The sequence below is a fragment of the Panicum virgatum genome, chromosome 4K, assembly GCF_016808335.1.
Source record: "Panicum virgatum strain AP13 chromosome 4K, P.virgatum_v5, whole genome shotgun sequence".
Classification (NCBI taxonomy): domain Eukaryota; kingdom Viridiplantae; phylum Streptophyta; class Magnoliopsida; order Poales; family Poaceae; genus Panicum; species Panicum virgatum.
This window is the reverse complement of record NC_053139.1, coordinates 28,568,648-28,582,824: the sequence shown is the minus strand read 5'-3', so window position 1 is coordinate 28,582,824 and position 14,177 is coordinate 28,568,648. Positions and strand designations below refer to the sequence as shown.

The 14,177-nt window shown below is 42.1% G+C and overlaps 1 long non-coding RNA gene across 1 annotated transcript; it reads right to left on the bottom strand.

The window, feature by feature from the left end:
• Window positions 1–4,607: 4,607 nt before the first annotated feature.
• LOC120703618 lies at window positions 4,608–5,938 on the bottom strand. Its single transcript, XR_005687095.1, has 2 exons — window positions 5,850–5,938; window positions 4,608–4,833 (listed from the first exon to the last, which is right to left on the bottom strand). It is a non-coding gene; the product is annotated as an uncharacterized LOC120703618 (long non-coding RNA).
• Window positions 5,939–14,177: the final 8,239 nt, after the last annotated feature.

Below are 14,177 nucleotides of genomic sequence, written 5' to 3'. Positions count from 1 at the left end.
CAGGCCTGCCGCAGCGGCCGACGCCGCGCGGCATGGCCCAGCCATGGCAGCCGCGGCGGCGCTGCGCCTCCCCACACGCGCGAGTAGGGGAGCAGGGGCAGGGAGGTCGGCGGAGCAGGAGGGAGTCGCGGGGTGGCTCACACGGGTGCTTGGCTTGCTGTTGGCTCACGGGCGCTTGGCTTGCTGTTGGCTCACACGGGCGCTTTGTTTGCGATGGAAAATAGAAGGCAAGTGCTAGTTTGCTTCTGGGTGAAGAAACAACAACGGGAGAAGGAGAAAAGAGCTGGCCAGCATGTGGAGACTTCTGGAGAGAGATGGGCAGGGGAGGAGAGAGGGGATGACAAGTGGCCATGGTGACTAGTGGGGTCCAATAGTCATAGGGAGAAGAAAAAGATGACTACTATGGTACCTATATGGTGGTCATTTATAAACCTTCGAGCATCCAAAAATATTTGGTAAAAGAATTCTAATAATTTTTATTTTTATATTTTATATCAAAACAACAGACAAAATATATTTTTTTACTCCTTTTACCCAAATTTGACTCGATTTTGACTAGAGAAAACTCCAAATTATATATTGGAACTTGAAATTCGGTCAAAACGAAAGTTTTAGAGAGAGCAAATATCTACAACTTTGATGTTGGGCAAAAATTGATTTGAGCTTTGGATTTGGGAGAAAACCATGATTAAGATCAGCTACGATTGAAATGCACTTAGCATACAAATTAATGCTAATGATCGAGTATTTGCTCATAATTAGCGATTAATGCATGAATTAACACCTGGGATGTTACAACCCTACCTCCTTAAAAGAATCTCGTCCCGAGATTCAGAACGAAAGACTTCTAAGGAGAAAGGAGCAAATCAACCATCAACAGCAGCAGGAAACAGTCACACTAGAGAAGACCGATGTTGATGGTAGGAGCCGTTGCAGATAAGGATTGAGAACTTAGAGAAAGATTAAGAAGCAAAATGCAAGAAACACGATTTCTCTCACGATTTTGTCCGACTGGTAACTCATCCAACTTTACATGTTTTATGCCCTCTCGTGCCAACAATAATGGCATAGGTTGCTTGATCATCGTGGTAGGGTTCTTTGTCTACCACCTCTTGCAGTCTTCTATCATTCTCATCCATTTGCAGTTCTTTCAAAGATTATCCCCTTGGTAACTTCGGAAGAAAGATCCACTAGATTTAGGTCCGATATAGAGATCTCTAGGCAGAACAGTGAACAATAGATGCGGGGAATGGCCACGAGGATATAGCACACCGACATAGTTGTATAAGGGGTCATGATTAGCAATCTCAACACCAGCGTGTGTCGAGCAGTACAAGCATGTGTCGATTGCTCAGAGTAGGCTCTTGGTTTCATTGCGGCCCCATCAAGCATACTTCCAACCAGAAATCCCTCGTAGCACAGATAGATCGTGCAAGGATAAGCATTACGAGACGGAGGGATAGCAAGGAGGTGATCCAAAAACAGAGACATGGCATGAGAGCAACAAAAATTAACCACTAAAGACTATATGGCATCAAACTCTTGCTTTAGCTTCACATACAACTTGTGTCCACCGAAGAGATTACTATATGAACGATCAATATGAGATTCGGTCCGGTTGGCCAGTAATGCGAGATCAAACCCAATAACCATTCAGATGCCTGAGGAAAGTAGAGATGAACAAGCAGGACACATATAAGAAAATCGAGATACCATCCACGGACTTGGTTGATAAAACAATGACATGAATTACAAGGGAACGATTTTGAGGATACGGTGGAAAAAGAAATTAGCATTGCGCCAGATCATCTTTAGGGTAAGAGACAGAAAGGTTCAACAAGGATTGTTAGCCATGGTTTTGACAAACAAGGAGCAGTCCAAACAAAAGGTACAAGGGGTGCATACATACATGTTTTTATAGCACAACAACCATAACTATCACTGCATATAAGAGTTTCTAGCTCCAAAACTTGAGCAGAGTTGTTTATGGGACTCAAAAGGTTACACACGCATTTCTAAACCAGGATTTTCAACTAGAGTGACAGGAGCTTCCTCATTACATGCAGCCAGGGAGGCCTCCTGATGACAACGATGCTTTTAATTAAACATCCGAACTTGATTCTTGCCGGACTCTTCAACTAGAAAGGAGAATTGAGTCATGTAAAGTTTTCAGATCCAAAAGGAAAGTTAAACTGAATAAGGAATGATGATGAGACAGGGTGGTCAGTTCTCAAAATGATGAGATCACCACATGAGGAAAATAATGTCGGTGAGATTCATCACAAGGCTTATAGATAGAAGTGAGGATAACACGGAAGATTGGCTTAAGAGGAAATTTCGGAACATCCTTGCTCAGGATTTATTATTAGAATGAGTTGCATGATGCTAGCTGTAAAACATACTTCTTTATGCTAATGCAATGCCACCATGCCAAGTGAGAAAGATAAAATGCTCCGACTCAGAGTGCAAATGATGATGATGCACCCATGAGATGTATGATTGCAATGGTGGTGCAATGCAATGATGGGATGTTCCATGCGCGAAATGAAATGGTGCAGCTGACACGATGCAATTGTCATGATGCTGACCCAACGATGCATACACCATGATCCAAGGATGACGATGCTCTTGTGTGATGCTCGCCCTGAGATGCATGAGTATGATGCACACACATATGAGTTGAGGATGCACATGATTCCCACCCCCGTAGCCGTTCTCGCGAGACTACCACCTAGTTAGTTCTATATTCTTGAGTGAGGATCAAAAGTTAGGACACTAGTAAGATTGCATAAAAGGGGATTGCAATGAGTTACGCCACATATACCTAGGCACCAGTGCACTCCTAGTGGCTCAATCATGTGGCTGCAGCGCACATGAGGCCCTAGGTTCCGACACGACATCATGGTCATGTGACTAAACACCACCACAAGAAAAAGAGGAATAGCAACCCAGTAGTGCCAGCAGCGACAAGATAGATTTAGGAAACCGAAGACAACCCGAAGTTGTACTTGAACGCATACCCGGTAGTTAGTTTATAGATTCCGGATGATGATGCAATACCATGCACTGACCAATGACATGAAATGACGTGATGCATGATTGTTGCATCAAGGACTGTATTTCAAAAGTTATTATTGTCATAAACCATTTTAATTATCCAAAAGTAACTGAGCAAGAATGAAGGTATAGTATTTCAGATGCTGGAATCAAAATAGCCAGCAATATAGATTACAACATCAAGAAAGAATAGACCGATCATTGAACCATGAATCGAAGGTCTTTGTTAACAAAAAACGGAGGCTTAACCACAGAAGGAAAAGAAACAATGGTTTTGCTGGATTAGGTTCAAGGCATTGATCAAGGGTTGGATTGATTGGCGAGCTCAGAGAAATATATGATACACATAAGATCCGAGCCACTGATTTGCCATAGCTCTTCTCAACTCAAAAGCAGACTGGCAGATTAGGTTAGCCTACTACCACAACACAAAACCTAGGAAGCCATTCAGATATGCAACACATTTTCGAGAACAACATAACAAGCATGACAATCAAATGAACTCAAGATATGACATGATGCATGCACGTTCTATCGTTCCTCACCCAACAATTACCAATAACATGGTATACGGGGACAATCGGTGGCACAAATACGTACTCTCCCTATATATACTAGTCGTTCTTATGTTCATAACTTACGTAACTAGGTTAGTGTACCTGCAGAAAATCACAGTATATATCCACTTCTGGACCCTTCGTGCCAGTACACCCGAACGGCCCCCATGTGTCCTACGCCACATGGGTAACGCATATGTAGTTTCTCTCATATTCACACATACATTACCATCCACTATAGAGATGGCACCCAAACGTTCGACGCTGAATGGGCAGCGCTGCATACGTCATAACAACGTATTCACTTCCCGTACACTCGCCTTACGGGACATCCAAGGGTAGACGTGTCCCAAGGGTCACGGTCATGGCCAATCACATGATAGATTTACAACTCGTAACATTGCCTTATGGGATGGCTGTGCTTACAATCACACAGCGAGAAATCTGCGCTCCATATCAGGCGGCAGATAGCGACAGGCTCGTTTGAATTGAGCCTTATCACCTCCTCGTATGCTCATCATACGGGATCCGCGCACGTATGAAACACGTGGGTTATTCTAAAAGACTACCAAGAATGCTTACCTTAATGTGGGTGCGTCGTTACAGGATATTAAATATCGGTTGTGCAAGAAGTAAGTTAAACCGAAAGTAAAGTGCTGGAAGTGTTGGAATAAAATAGATACATAGATGCCACCATGACTAATAAAATCTAGATAGGGCATACGATCTATCTATCTTATTCATCAGCGCTACTAGCGTCAAATTTTTCAAAACCGACAATTTTGCAAACTAAAAGTTAGTTTCAAACTTAATTAAGCATGCAAGTAATCATCCCCAGTGCGTTTCGGCTCTGATACCAGCTGTAGCAGATCCACCCAAATTAAACCAGCCTAAGTGCGCTAACTATCATCTTAATGGATAATCAAGTTAGCACACACTTAAAACGGTGTAATCCGAACGTCTATCGGGTTAAGGATCGATAAACACTGGAAGTTTCGCACGAAGACGAGCACAGATGATTACAAGCAGACAACAAATTTTCAAATTTAATTTACAATGTGGAGTTTTACAAACAAGTTTATGTAAAATACCAAAGTTCGAAATGCAGCGGTAATTAAAAAGAAGTTCGATATAAAAACCACGATACTACGAAGACGTGAGGACGTCACATCGAGCCCACCGATATGAATCCTGGTTAGCTCTAGCCAGCAACAAATACCTGAAAACAGGATAACAACAAATCCTGAGTATACTAATACTCAGCAAGACTTACCCGACTATGGGTATACTTATCCCACTATCTAGACATGTAAAGCTTTTTTGCTCTGGAATTTATTTTGATGAAAAGGCTACTAACAATGGATCCTTACTTTCAAATTTTAGCTTAGGTACAGTATAAACCGTACCAACTAGATTTGCTTGAATTTCTAGAGCACACATGGTAGAACGAAGAAATCCTCTGGTAATATCACAATCCAAACGTCTTCATTCCATTCTCATTCCATTCTATTACTATGATGTGACGAAGTGACCAAGGTTCTCTTAACCGAGAGAGACGCCGAATCGATCCGATTTAACCTTGCAAGGTGGACCTAACTCACACAACACATGCAAACCACGCCGGGCCACACGCGTCAACTGTTCTCGTCATTACCACGACACCTAAACCACGCCTGCCAAAACCCGGGTGAAGGGCCCCTCTCGGTGAACTCCCAGAGTACCCAGAGGGGACATATACTCCAACACCCGCCAACATCCCACTCCCAGAGTAGTAGGTCGCAATTCAAGTTATCGTTGTAAATCAGGTCTACAACTTACCGGTTTCGACTACCTCCTACTTCCAGCATGTGGTTAGTACTGTTCAATCTTGGTCAGCACAGCCAACAACAGTACGGTCCTCAATTGACACAGGCGGAGGCTACTTTCTATACATTCCATATCCATAATCCAATTCCTCTTCGCCCGGTCTCCATTTTTCTTTCTCACGGATTCATTCTCAAACCACTTTGCCATAAGTAACAAGAACTTATAACTCGCGAGTGACAGGAATCACTTGACTTCTACCGAAACCTAATTAAGCATTGCAGTACTAACGACCTACACACTAGTAGAGTAACTGAGGAAATCTAGGGATTATGCACCTAAGGTTCCAATCAACTCCTAGAAACGTAAATGCATAATAATTATATAATAAACATTAAATACTAAAATTAAGGGTTATGCTTCGGGGCTTACCTGAGAGTAACACTAAGTCGGTGCTAATTAGATAACACTCGCTTGGCGAGTATCTGCCTTCGGTCATGCACATCGGGATCCATCCATCCATCCATCTTCTAGATGTATCCACCATTCACCGTCTTCTAGCTTGGCTCCAAAATCTTGTGTTGCACGTCCATGCGTTGTCCTTCTAGCGTACCTAAATGAGATGCACCAATGTAGAAATCTGAATGCATGAAAGTGCAGTAGACAATACATCAAAAAGAACAAGCAAGGTAGGCACAATGTCACGATTGCATGGGTATGAGCATGATGCAATGCAATGCGATTAAAAGAGAGACAGAACTGGCAACCATTTACTGAAAAACACAACAACAGGTTTAAAAGGGAAACGGTTCAGCGTTTGATAGATCATTCAACTTAAATTTAGCCTGAAGTGTTTCCAACATAAGCGTTACTAAACTTACTTGGGAAAAGATATAGCAAAGATATAAGGCAATCAGGAGCAATTAAAATGATTTATTTAAATAAAGGGTCAGTTGGATCCATGCCACTCCAATTTCTTGAAATTGGATCTCATGTTGAAAATCATGTCATTGAGTGGCATGATTTTCAACATGACACCCAATTTCACGGAGTTGTGGTGGCATGAATCGAATTTTCCCTTTTAAATAAAAGATACATGGAACCAAATGATACAAAACTAACCCACATCTAGCCTTTAAAAGATTTAACAAAACTTATGCCAGGTCAACATGAGTTACTGAAATTAAACCTATTGGAAAGCATTGCCTAGCAACTATTATAACAGAAAAGCTATGGCTAGTAACTAAACAAAAGCAGAAACATGACTTGCAGCCTTAAAACTTTTAACCAAAATTTACCGGCATGAAGAACTATTGATAAGGCATGCAACAATATTTTGCCAATATTTATTGATAACCAAAAGTATTTATTTTGGCCTTAACAAGACAAACTGAACAAATAAATATCTACAAGCATGCACATAGCTTCTGGACATGAAATTTTTACCAAGAACTAAACATGCAAAGAGTAAAATACTGCATAAATTTCATAATTTTTCGACTTCCAGAACTGCAGATATTAAACAAACAAGCTAAAACAAGCATTACTCATGATTAAATCATCACATCATAAAAACATTAAACAAACAGAATCTTAAACATTTTTCCTAAGTTCTACATGTCAAAACAAAGCTAACCCAACTGATTTAACATTTTTTCCATTTTTCTTCTATTTACTATGTATTTTCAAATCTTGCAACCACTTAAACTAACATTTAAATTGAAGCAAAACTTATTTAGAAATTGAAGATCAACCTGTAATAAAAGTTGTTGATCTTAGAACAAGGAACCCAACAAATTTTAGTTTGCATTTTTCTGTTTTTTCTATGATTTACTACGATTTTCCAAAGTTTCAGCCAAAAATTTCAAAAAGATCCAGCGTGATACTATTCATCTAAGTCTATAGATGTGCACTTAGCCCCCTGAATTTGTCTCTATTGCTGTCTGGGGTCCCTGGTCGCAAAAACAGGGAAGGGGCGGCGCTTGCCGGCCGGATTCCGGCGAGCTCGCTCGCGGGAGGCGTGGGGGAAGTTGGGGGAAAGCTAGAGGGACTCGAGGGCTACCTTCTGGTGGTCGCGGTTGGGGTCGGGATGGCCGGAGGAGGCGGGGCCACGGGCTCCGGCGGCCGGCGGTGGTGGCTAGCGGCGGCGGTGGCGCACCGGTGAGGTCTAGGCGGCGGGATCGGGCCGGGGAGCACCAACGCGTCGGGGCAAATCCGTTTGGGGGCTCAGCGCGGCTGCAGGCCTGCCGCAGGCGGCCGACGGCGCGCGGTATGGCCCAGCCATGGCAGCCGCGGCGGCGCTGCGCCTCCCCGCACGCGCGAGCAGGGGAGCAGGGGCAGGGAGGTCGGCGGAGCAGGAGAGAGTCACGGGGTGGCTCACACGGGTGCTTGGCTTGCTGTTGGCTCACACGGGCGCTTGGTTTGCGATGGAAAATAGAAAGCAAGTGCTAGTTTGCTTCTGGGTGAAGAAACATCAACGGGAGAAGGAGAAAAGAGCTGGCCAGCATGTGGAGACTTCTGGAGAGAGATGGGCAGGGGAGGAGAGAGGGGATGACATGTGGCCATGGTGACTAGTGGGGTCCAGTAGTCATAGGGAGAAGAAAAAGACGACTACTATGGTACCTATATGGTGGCCATTTATAAACCTTCGAGCATCCAAAAATATTTGGTAAAAGAATTCTAATAATTTTTCTTTTTATATTTTATATCAAAACAACAGACAAAATATAATTTTTTTTCTCCTTTTACCCAAATTTGACTCGATTTTGACTAGAGAAAGCTCCAAATTATATATTGGAACTTGAAATTTGGTTAAAACAAAAGTTTTAGAGAGAGCAAAGATCTACAACTTTGATGTTGGGCAAAAATTGATTCGAGCTTTGGATTTGGGAGAAAACCATGATTAAGATCAGCTATGATTGAAATGCACTTAGCATACAAATTAATGCTAATGATCGAGTATTTGCTCATGATTAGTGATTAATGCATGAATTAACACATGGGGTGTTACAAGTCGGCTGCCTCCGAGGAAGAGGACGGGGAGGCAGCATGCCCTGCCATCGCCTGGCCTCGTAACGAAGCTCGGTCCAATTCCAGTCCAGATTAGGATAGAAAATGAGTAGGAAGAAGAAACTGACACAGGGACCCACGTGGAAGTGAGTGAGAGGCGGCTGGGCCAACCTGGGCCTAGTTGGGCTGTTCGGATATCTTCTGGGCTGGCGGTGTAGAAAGAGTTGGGCTGGCCTTTTAGAATTGTGGAGTGGAGCCACAGAATATCCAAACATATTGGACTACAAGTGGTGGAGTGGAGTGAAGTTGGTGGAGTGCAGTGGCTGTTTTGAGAGTCGGAGCAGGGTAGTGCACGTGCATGAGGGATAGACACGGAATCGTGTGGTAAATTGGTACATCAGCAATTATCAAAAGAAAAAAAGGCTCATCGACGCGGGGAGAGAGAGCATTTGGAGGATAAAATGTCAGAGGTTGAAGATGAAATGGAGCCAGGTGTTCTGTTACTACAAAATCATTTTATTTTCTTGCACACTGATCTTTGCAACTCATCTCTCAATCTACTTGTAGAGTAGTTAGCTCTTAACCATTAATATATTCTATTTATCTCTCGCACTAAATTTTTTAATTGTTGTATCGAAATCGGCTATAAACTTACGGGCCGCTTCTCCCCCGCGGTCCTACTCTCTCCTCCACTCATCATTCTGTTGCTTGCTCCAATACCTTTGAACAAATTTAGAGCGGGCTTTATGGATTGGCATTGGGTATCAAAAATTTGCATTTCTTTCTCAACGTGTGATTTCTTTTTGTACTTTACTAGTATAATAATTGGGCATGATGTCTTTCTTCGAAATCCCAAAAGGTATGCACAAAAGATTGGACTTTTATAGGTCTAGATTCTTTTGGCAAGGTAATAATGATAAAAGAAGTTATCGCCTAGCTAAGTGAGATATCATCTGTCGTCCTAAAGATCAAGGAGGTTTGGGAATAACAAATCTATGGATTCGACACAAATGCCTTCTTAGTAAATGGTTATTCAGATTATTAAATGAGGAAGGTACCTACTTTACTTAGAAATAAATATTTGAGTTCAAAATGTTTGTCTCATGTTCATATTAGACCTGGTGACTCACATTTTTGGAAAGGTCTATTAAAGGTCAGGGAAGATTTTATGGGATGTGGGACCTTTAAGATAAAAGATGGGTCACAAATTAGATTTTGGGAGGACACTTGGGTTGATACTAAACCCCTAAAGGATCAATTCCCCAACTTATATAATATTGTCCATTATCCGCATGATACAGTAGTGAATGTGATACATCAAACGCCACTGAATGTCTCTTTTTGAAGAGCTCTAGTTGGGGATAAATTGATTGCTTGGCACAATCTAGTAGCTAAAATATCCGGTCAACAGCTTTCGAATGGAAGGGATACTTTTACCTGGAACTTACATAGACACGGTCATTCCACAGTTCGGTCTATGTATGAATTCCTAATAAATCAAGGTACCCCATTTCAAAATAAATTTATTTGGAAGCTCAAGATTCTGCTAAAAATCAAAATTTTCATTTGGTACCTCCAGCAAGGTGACCAAGGATAATTTAGCAAAAAAGAATTGGACCGAGAGTTAAAAATATTACTTCTGTGATGCAATGAAACAATTAAGCACATATTTTTTGATTGTCAACATGCTAAAATTATTTGACGTATTGTTCCCATGGCTACTGGGTTAACCCCACCTAAATCAATATCTCATATGCTTGGACATTGGTTAACCGGCATAAACAAGAAAGATAGATTATTGATTTTTGTAGGGGCTATTGCTCTTATTTGGGATATTTGGTGTACACATAATGATTTGATTTTTGAGAAAAAAACATGTTATCTCTTTTGTGCACGTTATTTTCAAAGGACGATTTTGGTCCCTAGTGCAACCTGAGAAATCAAGGGAGAATGTCCGTTTGGCAAGCAAAGCGTTAGAGGTCATTGCTTTGGATATTTTTGCCAAAAAATGGATGGAGAAGCAATAAGAGAATTTGTTTTTAACTAGGTTTGTTCCCGTGCGTTGCTACGGGAGCTGAAATTTTTTTTAACACGGTAGGAAATATTAAAAGATTCCTTACTAACTTTACAAAAAATTGAATTAGGTGGACAACAAATAAATCACAAACAATCCATATTCTTCAAAGAATCACTTTCCAGTGACCAAAAATTTAAAAAAGACAATCCAATACAGCAAATATAATCAAGAGCCACCTATTTGACATCAATGATGAATACAAGTCTATTTTTCATCACTTTTTTCTATTATATTGAAAAAGAAACTGAGAGAAGCTGAAGCCAAGCTAGCAAACAAAAGGAAGGGAGATTACATTAGCAAACCAAGCCAATTTTTGGCCAAATCAAATTTCACACGACTCACCGGTGGAGACTGCAGACTATTAGGACTGAACTAAACCAATGATAATTAGGCCGTGTTTAGTTTCGGCACAAATTTTTTTTTGCGTTGGAATCTTGCTAATTTAAAGTACTAAATGAAATCTATTTACAAAACTTTTTGCAAAATATTACCATGCAAAAAGTTTTGTAAATAGATTTCATTTAGTACTCTATTCATGTGTCGAAACATTCGATGTGACGTTTTTTTTTCGTTTACGAGATTTATGGGATGTGATCTAAACAGGGCCTTAGACACACGATAAGAATCAGTCCCTTGTTTATAAATGGAAGCACTAAGCCTCGACACCATGGCACTAAATTCTTGGGTATATAACAAATGGCACCATGCTTCTGAATCAGATGGTGCTACTACCAACGTCTTGATTTCAGCCACCAATGCATCTTCCGTGGCTATATGAAAAGCTGATTACGGAAGCATCAGAAATAAACGGTTAATCCCTCTTCACCATGAAATGGTGATTTAGATCTATCTACAACAGCTAACCCCAAATCGCCGTAACACGGTGCAGGGCGGACTCACCCAAACTGACGCACAGAATCTTTAGACCAAAGCTGAGAGTCACAAAAAGTGAAAATCATGCGCGAGGACTCACCTAAAATCGACCTGAACGCCGGCGATGTTGGCCGTGCGGCACCCAACACAGCCGGCCGGTGACGGGGCGAGGGACGCCGCCGTGGAATGCGGGGATAGATGGAGCGGCGTCGCGATGGACGTGCGATCCCGGCCCGGAAGTCGGCGGGGGCGGTGGTGCGATCGACGTGTGGCGACCACGGTAGCGGAGGGTGTTTTGTACAAACAACAGAATAGATTACTTACTATTACTATTCCCTTTTCTGTTCCAGCAGCAAAATGCTTTGATTTCGAGATACAAGATGTTGTGGTTACAGCTCCTTGCTTTGCTGTCAAGTTATTTGATCACGTAAAGGTAGCAGCATATATAAACCTGAATAATCATATATTTAAAGATATCATGAAGAAAGATACATCATCCGGATCCCTAAACCAAGAAATACAAATCACTAACAGCATCTTTATACCTTCTTCTATGAAAACTTGGCACTTGCAGGCTATATAACGTCCGACCAACCAAATTCACGCATTTCTGAGCACATCATATCATATTCCTTTTCTTTTGAGGAACAAATTTGCACTTTAGCAGGAAACCCCCAAACATCTATTCTATACTAATATCAGTAAGCCTAAAAGGATTTTCATCACATTACTCATTACCATTAACAGAAGCCACGAGATGATGATTGTGTAGAATACTACTATCACCATCCGAAAAATTATATTATGAAAAAAAGAACACATTGATTTTAGACTCGAACAGCTGCCCATTAGAAAATTTTAGAATTATGCTAGCTATTCATTAGTTTCATATTCCATAAATTTAAATTGAGCAAGTACACATCTTACTGGTAAAGGTCAACATTTATCAGTGATAGAACAGGTATTTTGTAGTCTTGTAGTGTAAACTTTCAGAAGAGCAAGAGAAGACATAAGTATATATCAAGATAGAAACACCAGGAAAGAAGCTTCATTGCACTGCAAGCTAGAAACCATGGGTGTGTTTAGTTTGCGAAAAGTTCGCGAAAAAGTTGTTGTAGCACGTTTCGGTTTTATTTGGCAACTATTGTTCAACCATTGAGTAATTAGTCTTAAAAGATTCGTCTCGTCATTTACAACCAAACTGTGCAATTGATTATATTTTTTAACTACATTTAATCCATATATGTATCGTAAGATTCGATGTGATGTGCATCAGTGAAAAAATTTGAAAATTTTTCGCGGAACTAAACACAACACCTGTTTTATTGACGTGGAATAACTAACCATTCCACTCGTATCTCCAGATATCAGATGCGGGAGCAGAGCGCCCCGAGTCTGTTCGTTGCAGGGAGGATGATGCCGATGGGGCGATGGGCGATGGAGACCGATCGTCGATGCCGACGCCCGCAACGTTGCAGGGACGGCAGCCGATGACCAGACTGCCGCCGCCAACGTTTGCAGGTATGGGTGATAAAGGGTCTAAAATTTTGAACTAGAAAATATAAAAGCCGGACGGCTCTAATCTTATATAATTTTAAACTAAATAATTTAAGGATCTTGTTGGGCTGTGAAAAGGCCACTAGGGTCATGGCCCATTACCACCCCTAGTTGCCGGTGCGCCAGAGCCGACGCCCGCAGCGTTAGAGGGAGCGGTCCGGCAGCCGACGAGCAGACCGGCCGCCGCCGACGTTACAGGTGTGCGGCGCGCAACATTCCAGGGAGCAGATCCGCCGCCGCCAACGTTGCAGGTGCCCCGGCAACACGTGCGGTGACCATGGCGGCGCGATCCACGTGCGGCGCGACCTAGGCTTCAGGATCACAATCGAGTTGAACGCCGGCGATGTTGGCCGTGCGGCGTCCAGCATAGCCAGTGATGGAGCGGCGTCACGAAACCTGGTGGGACGCCGGACATCGGCGACAGTGGCGGCGCAATCGACGTGCAGGTGCGGCTCGACCCAGTCCAGGGTTTGGCCGATACGAAAAAGGGGAAATAAAGGAAGAAAGGCGTGACGTGCGCGGATGATATGAGAAAAAGAAGAAAGAAAGGAAAAAAGGCGATACGGAGGGCGGATGGGTGGACGGACGAAACGATGGATTGGGAGACGGATAGAACGAAAAAAAGTCTTACTTACTCCCTTTTTAATAGTAGAGATAGAGATTAGTTGGTGTACACTTTTACTTATTATTTGTGATCAGCTTCAAAGCTGAGATTGATGTAAGAATTGGCTATATACGGTTGCATTGCAGAGGTCAGAAACTTTTCTTAAAAAAAACAAGTAGAAAATAAGGAGCGCGGTATACGGTATGTCTGTATGGACGCAGCACGTGCTCCGTGCTCATCACGCAGCACGATTCCCTCTCTCTTTTGTTCTCTGGGCCGTGTTTGGTTGGTGTAGCGCAAGCTAATGTAGCAAATTTTGATTAATAATTAGATGTATTAAATAAAGATATTTTATAAAATTAACTTTACAATCTCTTCGCTACTTCGCGAGACGAATCTAATGAGGTCTTTGACCGTAAAAAGTAGATGATAGTTACTATAGCATCACTATAGCCAATCACGAATTAATTACTATTATTAGGTTCATCGTGAAAAATTTCACCCACATGTGAAAAGATTTTCTAAATAAATTTCGTTCAGTGCTTCATACCGGTAAGATTTTCTCGTACCACGAGTAGGGCTACTTGCAATAAACAGGGCCCTGACTAGTCCGCTTCTCGGCCCAGCTTAGCAGTTGCCA